This window comes from Aedes albopictus, chromosome 3 (assembly GCF_035046485.1).
Source record: "Aedes albopictus strain Foshan chromosome 3, AalbF5, whole genome shotgun sequence".
In the NCBI taxonomy this organism is placed as follows: Eukaryota; Metazoa; Arthropoda; class Insecta; order Diptera; family Culicidae; genus Aedes; species Aedes albopictus.
Window position 1 is genome coordinate 197,024,524 of NC_085138.1, and position 15,262 is coordinate 197,039,785.

The 15,262-nt window shown below is 39.8% G+C and overlaps 1 protein-coding gene across 5 annotated transcripts in view; it reads left to right on the forward strand.

Annotated features, from left to right (window-relative positions):
* LOC109411621 (E3 ubiquitin-protein ligase COP1) overlaps positions 1-15,262 on the forward strand; it is a 48,669-nt gene that overhangs the window by 12,793 nt on the left and 20,614 nt on the right. For 2 of the 5 annotated variants that reach the window (XR_009998899.1, XR_009998900.1), the window contains exon 1: positions 135-14,576. The exons of 2 other annotated variants lie outside the window; for them this stretch is intronic. The gene's annotated coding sequence lies outside the window, so the exon portion shown is untranslated. Of the gene's footprint in view, positions 1-134; positions 14,577-15,262 lie in introns of those variants that run through there. One more of the 5 variants, XM_019685177.3, reaches the window with a different exon arrangement.

Sequence of the window (15,262 nt, forward strand, 5' to 3'; positions counted from 1 at the left end):
TTAATTTTCCCCGATGAAGGATTTTTTAACCTCCAGAATCTTAATATATGCGACTAAGGCTAACTTATAACGAAAAAATATTTTAGGTTCATGAAAGTGCGATAATAATCCTGTTTCAACACACCGTGTGCCCACCCGTGGCGCTCGCATCGTTTTTGTTCGAGTTTGACGTTTGCCCACTACCGCCACCTAGTTCATGGTCGGCCAAACTCAGTCCTTTTAGTATTGGGCGAACAGGTTTCCGGGACTATGATTTGAATCGAAAAATGTTCGTAGTGTTACGTCTGTTTGTCTGTGCTTGTAGCTTGTAGTTTGTGATTTCCTGTTGCATAAAAATCCTACAAGTACAAGTTACAAGTCTAATACTACAAGTCGGTTGGACTAATATTATTAGTAGAATTTACCAGTGTCTGTTGCATAAACAAACTACAAGTATAAAATATTAGCTATGACTTGTACTTTTAATTACAAGTTGCAAAGGTCTTGTAAACAATTTTACAAGTTAATTTTAATTATTGCAGAAGTCATATTTCGTTTGAAATTTATTGATTTACCATTTTGAAACTCATTGAGAGATAATTGCGTTGATGTGCACGTCATTTTGTATACAAAATATCATTTCTGTTAAGTTTCTCAAGTTCTCCAAAGTATCTACGATACCCATCTTCGATTTATGTATTATCACAGACAATGCTATGGTTACTGCGTCGCTGCATCAAATCGAAGGTGCAACTTGAAGCACACGTGAAGTTGCATATGCGAAATACATTTGAATCAATTGTTTTTATTGTGCATAATTGAGCTAATTAAAAGCTACAATATGCACAGATCCGAATCGAGTGGATACATATAAAAGTAGGTAAAAGCCTAGGGGCAAGACACTGCAAACGAGAGTAACTCTGAGAAATTGTGAATAACTCTTTGTACCTGTGATCGACGAATTTTGTTGAAAAACATCCCTAAAACTGGCAATATTGTTTTGATTTTGCGATAAGTCAGGCAACACCCATATAAAAACGGGAGTAATCCAGAGGAATTCTGAGCAACTCTGTGACGGAAAATGTACCCTCCAGCAAGCACAGTGTCTTGCCTCAAGGTAAAAGCTCAATTATCGCATCCTAGGTCACTTCGGATTTAAAAAAGAAGTATGATGCCTGTTGCTAAATCTTTATCCATTGTTTTTCAATTGAATCTTTGGGACATTTTATTAAAAATCTCGATACTTTGTTCAGCATATTCACTAATGCTGTTCCATGTTTTGTGTATGTATATTTGTCATTTATATGTTTATTGTTTTTGACGCTTTTGTCGTTTATTTGTCTATGAAAATGCCATAATAAAACAACTTGTAATAATCAATAATAGTAAAATTAAAAAAAAAAAAATGTGTTACTTTATTTTGGTAATTGAAATACCATACTTAATAAAAAAATATTTCGTTAGAGCGGCCGAAAATGATCCAAATAGCACATGCTTTTCTTCATGTATCGTATACTGCCTATGATCGCATAACTGTCTCATATGGTCCCATAGGAAACCCCACAAATATGGGACTGATATGCTATCATAGGCAGTATAGAAAATGCAAAACTTCCGAATATATGAAATTATTTTTAACGAACATTCTGTTAACTTTTTTTCATTTTGCTTCCGGATGCTTTTCGAAAAAATGCAGGAAATAAACAAACAACAACTGCCATTTCAATTTAATAGTGAACTGTCGGATAAATTTTGACAGGTAAATGAACCAAAACAACTTGTATTTTCATGGTCACTAATATTACAAGTGCTAATAATATTAGTGGAAAATCGAGCCTTTATGCAACACAAATTATTAGCACTTGTAATATTAGTACTTGTAACTTGTAGCTTGTAGCTAATATTATTAGCCCGATTATGCTACAGGGCCCTGGTGGGGCATGGGAGCCTAAGCTTCAACTGTTAATGCATTCAGAGACTACTCAGACCACGACTCAGACTTAGACGTGGGCGATCCATTATATGAAAGGTTATCCAAAACGCTCTGGAGAATTCCCGAAGCGCATTCTCATAATGCTAGTAAGCCTAAGATGCCATTAACAGGAGGAAAATGACAAGATAATATAACATTACATGGTTTATGTAATGTAAACCAATACAACATAACAAAAGAGAACCATTCCAAAACCATTTAATTAAATGTATAACCAGTGGTGAAACTACAATTAAAAACAATATATTTACGGTACATTTTGTTGTTTGAAACCATATGTGTACCATACAATGTACGGTTTATTAAAACCCACGTATCAGTATTTATAACGCTTCCACCTTATAAGGGCCTGTCCATAAACCATCTAGACTCTTAGGGGGAGAAGGGGTTCTGGTCAAAGTCTACGCTCCATACAAATTTCGAAAATTCCGCATGGAGAAAAGTCTACGAGGGGGGAGGATGGTCTGAGATGGCCAAAAATGAGTCTACGTAGTTTATGGACAGCGCCTAACTGGTTTCATCTGTTTCCCAATCGCTATGCACTCGACCCCGTTTGTATAAAAATGCGGGGACGCAACCAATCGCATTCAAATTTACTCATACAACGTTGATTCATTCTTAGACATGAAATTTCTAAACGATACACCTGATCAAATGTGGGCTTTTCATTTAGTAACATTTTCATAGCCTATCAATCTTAAAGATTGAAAACTCTTTACCGTCAATAAAACCTAACGACTTTTATTTTAGTTTTATGATGGTTTCATGAACTCCTTCAAGTCTATTTCACTAAAAAATGTTATTTGGGTCGTCTAGACGTTTCGTATGCCTCGGAGTGTGGGTCATTTAATAAGTTATCTGACCTGACATTCGACCGTCACCTCGGTTCATCACTGACTGGTTGCACACCACTGGTGATGTAGATGTTGCATTTTTTTTATTTCGTTTATTTTTTTGGTCGCATTGCCCGTTGGTATTGATTTAACCTTTGCCCATGACATAGTCCAACGATATGCATGCTCTGAATGCGAAATGTGAGTCTCATTAATGTGTATATGGGAATCGAACAACAGTTCTTTGATTTATCTCATAAATATTATGATTTGATTAAGGTTGATTGCTCAATTTAGTTTTACGGGGTGGGACGGAAAGCGATTGGTGTCACGATGTCTCAATATTTCGACTGAGTAAGAATATGCTGTTGCAGTACAGTCTGCTAGGCTATACTCTTTATTGCTTATCAGCGATTAGTGTCGTGATAAGGACCACTAAGAATGAGCTAAACTGAATTATTTAATTAACGTTGTCGTGTCGAATTTATCATATGTTGACTACAGTATTTCAGCCATTAGGATTATAAGAAATTATTGTAGATTTCTGGTTGATCATACTACCTATCCCACAATGCCGAGCAGCGCTCCATGAAAAGCGTTTCAACACTGGAATCCTCGCACTCATTTTCGCGCCAAGGAGAAGAACAATCACTTCACAAAGGGGGGTACGAGGCAAACTTCTATAACAACATAATTATTAGCATGATGCATCCATCGTTACGTTCGTCGTTCGATATGGCGGCGTGGCAGTGTGGTGCATGTTGCATCTATTGCAAAATCAAAAAGACCTTGGAGGCGTCCAATGCTGACATGTCTGTAGAGTTGGGTGGTGTGGAAGAGCTCTTCCTATCGACACGTGATTGCCTGCATGCCTGCCTGCCTCATATTCGCCAAAAGTGGGTTAATGAAAAGTGTCTCGTTCACTTGTTCCACCGCATCAAACCGGGAGGGTGCAAAAGCATTTTAAAAGCCGTTCACATCATTGGAGACTCTTCGTGGCTGACGATGTCGTCTAATGTGTGAGAAGGAAAGGGGGGAAGGACATTGGAGGAATCGTCTCCGGGCCAACTATCTACTTAGTCGGTTTGAATGGAAAAGGAAAGCATTGCTTTTTACTGTTTTTGCTTCCTAGAATGATGATGAATATTCTGAATTCTGAAGAAATTTGTTAATGGACAACTTTTGGAATGCCTCGGATATTTGTTGGCAAAAGTCCTGTATGATTTTTTAAGTCTTTCTACCTCAATTTTTCGTGAAACTTCCACGATAATTTTTTGCGGATTTTTAGCAAATTTCGTAAAATGTTACAATTTTTTTCTCTGAATGGGGTGTCGGATCATTTGGGCAGGGTGTTCTGTTTTGGGCACTTTTTGCTTATAACTCAGTCAATTTTATACCAACTGATGTGCATTTTTGCACACTGGTGGGTAGGTAAAGTATCTAGCCGTGTACAAAAATGTAAGTGAATTACCGTGCGGGATCCATGTTCTGAACGGTTAAGAGAATCTCACAATAAAGGGTAAAATATAGCGCATTTAGTTCACCAGTGGACTATCGCACGAGTTTTGAAGAGTGCGAAAGCGTAAATAAAAGTGCGCGATTGCAGCAAATTAACTCGATGTGTTCACTTATTCAGCATAAATCAAAGAAATAGTGCGCCCATGACATCAACTGGATTGGATGCAATCGCGAACTTTTATTAACGTTTTCGCACTAATGAAGGCTGAGTGCGCAGTCCAGTGGTGAATTAAATGCGCAATAAATGGAAGTTCTTATTTCTAGGGATGCTGCGCAACAATACCATCAGGTTGGTTTGTTGTCTAGCTAAATGTAGGTATAAAATAAATTAAATTTCATAATAACATGCAGTCCACGAACTAGACATAATTTTGTTAGTAAACGACATGTTTCTAATTATGAGAAGCGTAAGAAGTCGTGGTCCTAATTCTGAACACTCAGTGTTAATTACTATGTAGCAACACATTCTCTACGTTCGTAGATGAGTCAAAATCTATATGTTTTGTGACGGTTGGATTATAAAGGGCTTCAATAAAATTAACGCCTTAACTTTCGATTCAACATATCCAAATTCCACATCCGAGCATTGAGTTGGACACAACGACATCGAATTAATCAAGGTTAACTGAAATAACCAACCGGAACAACATTACTAACCACTAACTGGATTTCGAGGTAAATTCTTTCCTTTTAATTAGTTGTACACACATAAATAAAACAAATATTTAGAAGTATGCAGAGTAAGCACAAGTATCACCTTCAAATGTAAACTGTATAACCTTATTTAACACTAAATGCAACATTATACACTAACGATTTAGGTGTCCAGTATCAGCAATTAACGAAAAGAATTAACAAACTGTAGTCTGAAAATGGAGCATATGTACTATAATGACGGCGCAGTACTAGTGAAGAAAATGCAGGGAGATGGACACTGTCTTTTTGCAGCTATTGTGCATCAATACTATCATCAGGAGGTTGGTACAGATGAACACAATAGGAGAATTATGGAGCTACGACGAAGAGTAGTTGAACACATAAGACTGAACATCGAGGATTATCGTGCTTCACTGGCGGACACTGTGGCAGGCTTAGGACACTTAGGGCGCGGAGACAGGGAAACAAGAATAGAGACATTTCTACAAAGGCTCTCGGACACCAACGAATGGGGTGGACAAGAAACAATTGCAGCAGCATCACACATTTTGAACCGAAGGATAGACGTATACTATGAAGAAGGTCCGATAATAGTATTCAACCGACCAGCTGCTGCGGCAGGCGTGATCCGTATTGCGTATAGATCAATTCGAGAACTCAGGAATTCGGTCAGAACTCATTATGATTCGATTGTTCAAACATTTAGGGCTCCTGTCGGGAATGAAGATGTCAGAGAAATGGACAACAGGATGTTACACCCTGAACCCAGGATAACAAATCTGCAATTAAACATGGGTATTAATGCTTCTCAGCTAAGTGACACGTCGGGTATTATGGGTCCCCTTGCTGAAACGCCCCTGGTACTGGAAGAGAGCAAGTTCCCGCTGATGTCGTGGAATGTTCGCGGCTGCTCCGAAGAACATAGAAGAGAAATGATGGACCTATATTTCTGTCAAAAGGGTTATCCTATTGTGGCGCATCAGGAAACCAGAATGGCAGAATGCTCGGTGGAAACTGCCAATTATTTCTGGTTTAACGTCAACTGCAGGACCATAAGAGACCGAATAGGAGGTGGAACCGCTATCCTGGTAGCAAAAAGGGTTTATGCAGAAAGTCGGTTCAGAAGAATAAGTCAGAATTCCTGCTCCTATCTAGCCGACGTGTTTGGGGAAAAGGTCTTGATCATATCGACGTACATCAGGGCCGAAAATCAAACGGAAAATCCAGAATTCCAGATCCTTTTTAGATATATAGTCAGTCTACCCCAGTCTATAAAAGACAAAATTATCATTATGGGTGACTTTAACGCACACATAGGGAAGAATGATCTGACACCTGAGGACGCTGAGATAATAGGAAGAAGTTTACTGCACGAGTACTGCAATGAAAATGGGATCGGAATGAAAAACTTTCTACACGGACTAAGACTCAAAAACTACTTGACCTTCAGTACCTCTTCCTCGGTCATCACAACATGGACAAATGGTAAATCGAATTCACAGCTGGATCATGTAGCAATGTCGGAAATGAAATTTATGAAATTACCTAACATTCGAGCCTTCTTCGATCTACAATTAAAGAGTGATCATAAGATGATAGAGTGCATCTTAAAGAAAGAGAGCAGCAGTAGCGTACTGGGCCAACGAAAGAACGAGGCAAGTAGAGGAGCAAAGCGTATAAGATTTGATCTAGAACCAATAAAGAACAATGAGGAAGAGAGGGCTAGATTCCAAGCTAGGGTGGACGACAGTCTACGAAAGCAACAGGATGCTGAGGGCAGTGGAATTAAAGGAAGATGGAAGAAAATCCAAGAGTCGGTATTTAAGGCAGCCAAAACAGTACTACTAAAACCAGGATCGCCTCCAACGCCTCGAAGAGTCAATGCCTCGAAGAACTATTTTATAGCACATCAAATACAGCTAGCCGATAGAACAAACCCAGTCCTCAAAGCCGAAGCGAAACAGGCCAGGAAACAAAAGAAGCAAGCATACGTAGATCATTTCAATGACAAAGTCAAATCGTTCCTGGCGGATATCGAGTCTGAGAATCCCCTCTCTCAAATGACGAAAACGTTCCGATTCTTAAAACAACATTAGAGACAAAAAACAGCTGAAAAACGTCAATACATTCCTATCCAACGTTGGAACCAAAGGCTACAAGAGTGTTCGAATAGCGCACAGGAACATGACCTTTCAATCTATGAAGAAGACGATGGTAGAGATGCAGGAGAAGAACCAACGAAGGAAGAAATTAGGACAATCATCTGGAGCAGCAGAAACAACAGTGCACCGGGATTGGACAATCTGCATAACGAATTTTTGAAATATGGAAGTGACGAACTACTGGAGGAGATCACCGAACTGTTGAAGGAAGTGTTCAGAACGAACATTGTTCCAGCATCGTGGAACGAAACAGTTCAAATACCAATACCTAAAAAGACTAACCCTCAATCCGTGGAAGACTTCCGCTGCATAACATTGTGCTGTACAATTTATAAAATATATGCGAAAATACTTTTGGATCGATTGAGGCAGCAAATTGATCCAATCCCAGCCTATCAAATGGCGTTCCAAGCCAAGAGAAGCGCGGCGGACCAAATCTTCGTGTTACGGAGAATCCTGGACGAACGTTGGAGAAAGGGCTGCAAAACGATACTGGTGTCTCTGGACATCAAACAAGCGTTCGATAAGCTGGATATAACAAAAGCAGGTCAGATTCTTATTGACATGGGTGTATCTAAAGCCCTTGCTAATAGAATAATTAGAGCATGCTTACACGAAAAAACATCCGTTCAGTGGTACGGCCAGCGAACACAATCATTCAAAAAAACCAAAGGCGTGAAGCAGGGATGCCCACTAAGCCCACAGCTGTTCATATTGATGCTTCATCATGTTCTGGCCTCTGTACAAGAATTCATACCAGAGCTAAAACTATCACACGAGGGCACCCTGATACTCCCATGTATTCTGGGATTTGCCGACGATATGATGTTCATATGTCGAACGGAAGAGGATGTAGAAAAACTTCTTGGGATCCTAGAACCTTTATTACTTTCCATCGGGCTAGAAATCAATGTCAAGAAAACTAAAGTTCTATATCGAGATCCGGATTTGACGAACAACGTGGCTCCGGAGAAAACAGCTAAATTCGGAAAATACGAACTGCCGGTGGTGACGATTCTGAAAAATCTAGGAGCACAGATAACCAGCAGCCTAACTCGAGGAGCAACAACATCGGACCGGATTCGCAAGGCGCAGAAAGCGTTCCATCACCTGTGTGCGTTCCTTAAACAACACCCTTTGAAATGGGAGGTGGTGAAAAGGCTGTATCACTGTTTAATTACTCCAGTAGTTACCTATTCTATGGAGGTTTCTACCATCATTAAAAGAAACCGAGATGCACTGCGGAAAATGGAAAACGAAATGCTCATAACTTTGAAAAGCCTAAGCAGCAAAGAAGAGGAGATAGATCGGAACCAGGATGTAGATGTACCTGTTATCGAAAATGCGAATGCAATCAGCGATCAACAAGAAGTGGAAGCTGGAGAAACGGCACCAGTAGCTGGAGAAGTATTCGAATCAGAAACCGAAGGTCAAGTGGCAGATCGAGAATTGCGAGACGGCAGTACGGGTGATCAAGAGCCAGCCCGACGGTGGTTGAATGGATACACGATAAATAATAAAATCCGAGTATCCAGACTTAATTACTATGGACACGTTATTCGTAGCCCGCATGGAGGAATTCTTAAAGGCGCACTAGAGTTCAAAATTGATAAGCCAAAGAAGGTGGGAAGGCCGCCATACACCTGGAGAACCTGCATTCGCCAAGACATAGAAAGAAGCGGACAATCAATACAATACTGGCAAGAAGCAGCATTAGAAAGAACAAAAATGAAGGAGCAAACAAAGAAACTCTTTGAAACAATGATCGAGTCGGAGTACGAAGAGGACAGCGATTCCGACTGGGACAGCGACGACAGCTCCTTGACACCTTCAGTCTTTTACGGTTTTAGCGATGAGGAGAGCTTGTTCGTTGGCACAGGAGAAAACGAGGAGTTTTAGCGTAAAACCTAAAATGGTTTTACATTCACATTTATTAGATAATGTAGATTAAGGTTTATTCTGATTTTAACTTTATATTTTATATTTATAGTCTTCCATATCTTGCTGTCTTAGCATACATACAGTAACACTCCTAAAACCTGATTAATCGAGGTTCAATTTATTTGGGGACCAACACAGGTCTGAGATCTTGGTCTGCTGGCTTCACCAGAATAATTTGGGTCTATGTAATGCATAAGTATGTGTAGAACCTCGGGGTACGATTTAACACTGTTTTACTGTCAGCTATGGTTTGGTTTTAATGAATGCTTATGAGTCCTGAACGAAGGCGCTGTAGACTTGGTCCCTTGAAAATCTCACATTATGAACAAGCTATTGACTAATGACTATTTGGACGTGATTTGTGTATGAAAAGACAGACCTTTTAAGTAGTAAGAGTGAGAGAGGAGTGTGACATGGTTTTTATAGACACGAATGAGAGAATAACGGATCGATTTGACTGTGCAATTAATGCCAAAATTTAAGATTACGAAGGATTGTAGATAAGGCTGCGCATTAGGATAGACAAAGTGATTTTGTATTCTACATCATTGGGAGCCCATGACATGTTGTCTACCAATGGGGATAGCGCCAGTGCTGTAGGTGGCTACCAACATAGGTGCTATCGTAGCAAGGGTTGTTGTTTTCATTTGGTATTTGACGGTTATCAATTTGATTAAACATATTACTTAATATTTCTTGGAAGAAGCATAAGTACAGTTGTCAACATAGACAGCATTTTGTGCCATGTTTTTTCCAAGAAATTATTTTCTATTAAACATGGACATTCCTGGTGCTTTAGATCGTAGATGAAGAGTTCTTTTGAAAACAACATAAACTTGACATGAATTAGGGTTCACATGACTAAGGACAGACATAGCAACGGAAGGGAAAATGCAAAATTTGATTAGAACTACTTAGACACAATGTAAAAACTAGTGTTAAAGTGGGCAACATAGCCTATTCCGTCTAAACATTGGTCTATGTAGAGATGAAATTTGAATAACGGGTTCAGCCTTGACAAATAAGCTGTCACGCAGCTCCAACTGAAAACCCATAAAAAAAAAAAACTTTCGATTCAACATATTGCTTCATAATTTTAATCTATTTTGGATTTGCCGTCTGTTCAGAATATGGATCTGTCTATAATATGGTGCTTGCACAGTAGTATAATATTGATTGAGTAATAAGCGGAAAGCTTCCAAAATAGGACCCCCTGAAAGAAAGGGATGAAAGCGACTCCAAGGTGGATTAATCCTATTATTTGTTTAGAATAAGCTCATTTAACACAACCCGCCACTGAATGGAATAACACTTTGTGAGATATATGGTTGGCGCATAGGCCGAGAGCATCTTGAACAAACTTGTGACATTATCTTATCTTGAGTTGTTCTCTTATCGACTCTCGGTGAATGTGACACTTCAAATCCGATTGTAATAAAATTTGCTCTCAACCCAGACAAGAAGATGAATAGGTATATGTACCTAGGACCTAGATGAACAATCTGCTCGTGGCTTTTATTTTCTGTGCAGACGACGTTGCAGCCGTCGCAAATAACAAAATAATTGTTATGGTAATCAGCATGGACTCTAGTAGGTATCACACATTCTTCCGAAGCCTATTTGTCGGCTTTATCGATCGACACACTCTGACGATAGAATGAGAAGGGGTTTTCTTGCCTAAAAATAGGCCCAAAATCGTAGAAAACATTCCCATCGGTCCCATATCGGCTCTCGGGCTGGATCATCGCGCAAATGAGGCAAAAAAAAACGCGGCTGTAGGTCTATAAATGCGCTGCATCACATATCGTGCCGTATTGTGTCTTATCGTGTCCCGCTCTCATATCGAATATATCCGTACACAATTGCAAGTGCCGTATGCCGGTATCAGCTGTTTGAAACGGGTTTTTAACGACAATTAAAAAATATAGTGTACCACCTATTATGACGATGTTGGCATTTGGTAGATCGTTTGGTATCGATTGCAGGGCGTGACTGTATCATGCAGTTCTTTTCTAATGCACCGTTTTTGGATTGCAAATAGGGTATGTGTTCCATCATTAATCTCACGCTCCCATATTCATCCTATTCGAAAACAAGAGTTTACGGCACCGATTGATTCCGTTCTTTTTGTTTTCATGGGTGCTCACTTCTAACAAAAAAATACAAAAATAAGGAACAAAACAAACAGCGCTTCAATCCTTTGTTTTTCGTAGGATGAAAATGGGAGCCACATGCTTAAGAAGGGAACCAATACCCTATGCGTGGATTTTTTTTGTAGAAAATTTCCCTGTAGCGAAGGCTTTCCAATTTGTATCAATTCAGTTTCAGTCATCGCTGCTTTATAGGGTGGGTTGGGGCAAGATGGGTCACGAGGCAAGATGAATCAGTTCCGCTTACGAGCGCATTACTTGTATTGATATTTTTCAGGTGACCAGCATGAAACTACGAAAGTTAATTGGAATTGAAAAATAAACTATCATTGGAGTGTATCCATATATTCTTCACATAAACGATAGCGGAGCAAAATGGGTCACCTTCAATTTTGAGCGTTTTGGAGGACCGTGAACCAGGGTTAAATTGATTGTAAACTTCATGGATGTCTAGAGATGAGTGTGGACTATTAAATTTTTAGCCTTTCTTTATTTTTAAAGGACTTTCAATGTAGGGTCTTGTACTATTTGGGCAGGTGTTCCTATTTTGGGCACTTTTCGCTATAACTAAGCCAGTTTCAAACCGATTGATTAGATTTTTGTATAGAGTTAGGCACGTACAGTCAGGGCGCAAAATTTTCGAGCAGACGAGTTGAAGTTCATCGTACGGCAATTTTCATTCACTTGCCTGCATATTCATATTCAGCTGCTCGATACTCGTTTGTCAACTGAATGAAATTCAATGAATATTTGTAAACATCTTACAAAGTGTTAAATTACTGATAAAATATTAACGTTTCGATTGCATTTAACGGTGCTTTATACAGATCTTTTCCTATTTGATTGTTGTGGAGTGTGTTTGGAAGGAATCGTAGCCATAAACGTAGGTAATTATGAAGATATTTCTCGATCGGCTTCATATTCAATGACTACGAATTGACTGACTGTGTGAAGAGGGAGACCGAAAATGAATTTGTTTGTTTTGAGTATTCAGTGCAGAATCATTCAAATTCGTGCTGTTTTCAGTCAATGACTATGAAAATTTTGCACCCTGCGTACAGTATCTAACTCTGTACAAAAATTCAAATCAATCGCTTTGAAATCGACTTAGTTATAGCGGCAAGTGCCCAAAACAGGTACACCCACCCAAATGGTACAAGACCCTTTTTCTTTTTTAACTGAAATTGTTGGTACTAAACAATCGATTGCTACTAGCAGTTTGTTCGTTGTTTACGTTTTTGTGGAACCTTGCTATTCTGAACTGTGAGTGTTTTTGGGTTTCGAGAACATTAGATTGTTGGCCTAAGGTCCCCTATCACAACCTATCACAAATTAGGGTAAAACGGGCTAACTTAACCTCCTTTTGAAAGGACGCTGCTACGATTTTCTTCGATTGGTCTTAAATTTTCAGAGTTTGTTACTTACATCGAGTCGTATTTTCTCCTTTGTTATTCGCAATGGAGATTTTTACGGGTGGCTTATTGGGCCTACGCCAACACTCCTGTCTCGCCGGAGGTCCATCGTGTCAGTTCAGTTTAACGTCCCAACCTACACTGTGACGACCACGCTAATGGGGCTACCACCTTGGATCTAGCTGGGCGTGGTGCAGCGTTTCTTACTCAGCCGCTGGATGCCAGAACAGACGCTCGAAAGCCTTGGTGAACAAACGCTCGGGTCGTACAAGTCAGAAGGACAACATGCCCAGGCTGCATTACCAGCTAAGCACACAACTCTTAGCTGGCGGTCTTTGTCATCACTTGACCCGTGGAAGCATGAGGTAGGAACTTGTGAGGACCAGAGCTATGTTGGACGCTCTCCTTATCAACTCACCGTTTTACAGCCCTTCGCCAAACCCCCCCTCCCCCCAAAAACTACGTGGTTTATGAACGGTTTTTTTTTTACTCCTCATCTGTAGAGCCTTTTTAACCACTGCGTGTGTATGAACGGTTCCTTTGGTGCGGTTGCCTTCGTCATTCGCATTACGAGAAAAATGTCAACTCTTAAGCAGAGTGAAATTGAAACGTGAAATTTAGTGTGATTATTGGATTTCCAGTGCTAAAGAGGCTGGAGGCTGGTTATCGATAGTCTAATTTTTTTTTTGTATTCCTGTGTATTTTAAAACTAATGCTAAATCTCCACTTCATAGTCTACATGTTTTTGCTTCCATCTAATAAAGCATTGGCAAACGTGTAAGTCGGAATATCTGTAACAATTGGCTATTATCCGTCTGATGTGACGGGAATTAGCGCATATGGATATGACGAAGCAAATTTAAACCTTACCCAAACCAAAAGCGTGGTTTTATGCTTTCACGATTTAAACAAATCATTCTAGAACACTACAATTGGAAAAACACAAAATACAAATTACACATTTGGGCAGTGTAAGCTGCACCAACATGACCTAAAAATGTTTTACCCTGATTGGGTAGATTCCCCAAATAAAATAAACCAATCCATCTATTTACCCCATTTCAAAAGCGTCATGTGCAAAAAAAGCTTACATTTCACACCATTCAGGTTATGCTTGGTCAATCAGTGAAGTAAACTACCTTGGATTAGCGAAGCGACGAAGGCAATGAATGGAAACGTTTTAATCCTTTTCGGATTGCATTCCCTAGCAGCACCAGCAGCAGCAGCAAGGGCTGTTTTTCTCACTTTGTGCCTGTTTGTGGTGAGCCTGCAGCTATTGCAATGCCTATCCTAGACGAAGCCCGAGGGCGGCTCCAGAGAAGGTCGTCAATTTATGCCAAATTAAGTTCATCTGCATATATTTGTGCCCCAGTTCTTTTATGCTAGTATAGTATAATAAAAGGGCTGATCCGACAAATCGGCGAATAAACGTGCGGCTCTGGCGAGGAGTGGGTAAGGATAAGGACAGGATGTCGGCGGCGGCAAGAATTGCGAAAAAGCCCCCTTTCAATTCGCTGCAGCCACAAACATGCAACGTCACACTGTGATTTCTCGTTTTGAGGTGGGAAAGAACTGAAAATAGAAAGAACGATTCGAGTTCTCTCATTTAAAATTCCTGGCACAAACAGAGTCACGTAGAGGCCGTAGAGCAGCGTGGTGTTCCCTCGCTAGCGCCTATCAGGCCAACCGAACGAAAGACCGACCGACCGACCAACCAACCAAGTTCAAGTTCACTAGTGCATTCGTGCTTTCCCTGGATAGATCCGTTTTTGCAGTCTCTCTATCATGTTCTATCGACATCTTCGTGCGGTTCGTACCTATTCCATGTGAAGCGCGTGTGTGTCGGATTGTGTTTGGATTGCTGTCGTTACATTCGTTACACCGTTTATTGCATTTGACATCGCCGGAAACGACATTGTTCTATTGTTCAAGTAAGCACCGTTGTTTGGCAAGGATTTGAAAACATGAAAGGAGATATGTACCGCGTATCGTTTTCTTGCGTAGTGAAGAGAGAAGCTATTAGGGGTTTACGTTATGTGAATTTGTGGTGACTGTGACGAAAAATTGATAAATGTTGATTTATGACGCTGGAAAAATATTAACTCCATGAAAATGGAACTGCAAGTTTGTTGTTTTTTTTTTAGTTACTGAGGTCAAAGTTTTCTATTCCAAAATTTGAAAATACATGTCGATGAAAGTCTATGTAGTATTAAGGGTGATCATTTCCTTGTTTGTTTATATAGATTCTATTACATTTCACGCAAAAACCATTTCCCACACTTCCACTCCCCAGAATGAATCATTGCTTAGTGAACCATTCCCACGAAATCATTTAAAAAAAGGTTACATAGATTTTTTAAATGAAATTCTGAGAAATAGTTTTAAAGTTTGTGAAATAAATTTTCAGTATAAAACGCTTTGTATCGGAAAAAATTCATCTGCCTACGCTACTGCCGGTCAGTTTTCCGATTTTTGAGCGCTTTTCTCTAACGGTTGATGAGTTCATATCGGGAATCACTTAGCAAGGAAATAAAACTTTCATCCAACTTTTCAGCGCCTACAGGACTATTATTTGCAGGTAATATGCGGAAATGGGCATCCTGTTTACAGGCGCAGT